Consider the following 1116-nt stretch of genomic DNA (forward strand, 5'->3'; position numbering starts at 1 on the left):
ACTGATTTGCTGCTAATTAGTAGATGAACAGTGTGTAATTTATACAAAAATACATGTATTAGTATTGTTTGGCCCCTGTTATCAAAAGTTTGAGTCATTTGGCCCCCCTGATCCTTAATTCCTGGCTCCGCCACTGCACACAAGACTTGTGAACCCCAGTTCCTCTGCCTCTTATTATTTTGAAAGCTACAGTATAGTAGTCCACAGCCTTTGCATTTTACCCAACTGACGAAACTTAGGTCGTCTGCTTCAGTCAAACGGTCCTTAAGGGCCAGTTTGACCCGGCCTATCATTAGTCTCCAAGCGGGTGCGTCCTGATTAAGCTATCTTCTCTTATTGAGCTACTTGAAAACATTATAACTGGTAGGTTTTGCTACACAACCAAAATTCCAAAATCTTTGACTTTTCTGAAAAAAAAATCGATTTTCACAAGAATGCTCGATGTCTGACAGATTGAGCAAGCAATGGAGAAGCGGCCATTCGGCGATAGGTGCCTTACCGTGTTGTCTGTAGCGAGTCTCGTTGGGGGCTGTGGCGGGGGCTTCACTGCTCCTCGGCAGCTCGCGCGCTCGCTCTTCAGCGACCGTGTGCCGCCTGTCCCGGTATCCCGCAGGTCGCCGCCGCCTTCCCGGCACCTTCCCTCGCCGGCGCTGATTACCGCCGGGCGGCCGGGGAGCTGCCGCTCCGCCGGGTGGGGTGGGGTCGGGTGGTGTAGCGGTTAGGGTTTGGGGATTTTGGGCGCGGGGTTTACTTTGGAGCTCGGTTGGTTCAACGATGCAGGAGGGGACGGGACGGGGAGACGGGAGGGGCGGCGGTCGGCTGTGGTTTCGCCTGTGGGCCGTGGACAACAACTGGCGCAACCGAGGGACTGGCTCATGAGATGGGCCAAACCATCCCGGCCCATCTAACCCGTCAGGCTAAAACGCACCATTATTTTACAGTCCAAACCTCCTTTATTCATTCATTCACAAGAATAATTGCTTTTGTCTCAAAAAAAGAATAATTGCTTCAGTTTTTTTAAAGAATGAGATCTATTATAAAAGTTCAACAGATGTACAAAACATCTCAAACATAATAAAAATTACATCGAGATTCCGAGACCACCGAATGACCACT

The 1116-nt window shown here is 49.7% G+C and overlaps 1 protein-coding gene across 2 annotated transcripts in view; it reads right to left on the reverse strand.

The window, feature by feature from the left end:
- The window catches only part of LOC119362754 (importin subunit beta-1-like), a 4042-nt gene extending 3260 nt beyond the window's left edge, over nt 1–782 (reverse strand). For both annotated transcript variants that reach the window (XM_037628010.1, XM_037628008.1), the window contains exon 1: nt 500–782. The gene's annotated coding sequence lies outside the window, so the exon portion shown is untranslated. The remainder of the gene's footprint in view (nt 1–499) is intronic.
- Nucleotides 783–1116: the final 334 nt, after the last annotated feature.

This window comes from Triticum dicoccoides, chromosome 1A (assembly GCF_002162155.2).
Source record: "Triticum dicoccoides isolate Atlit2015 ecotype Zavitan chromosome 1A, WEW_v2.0, whole genome shotgun sequence".
Lineage (NCBI taxonomy): Eukaryota > Viridiplantae > Streptophyta > Magnoliopsida > Poales > Poaceae > Triticum > Triticum dicoccoides.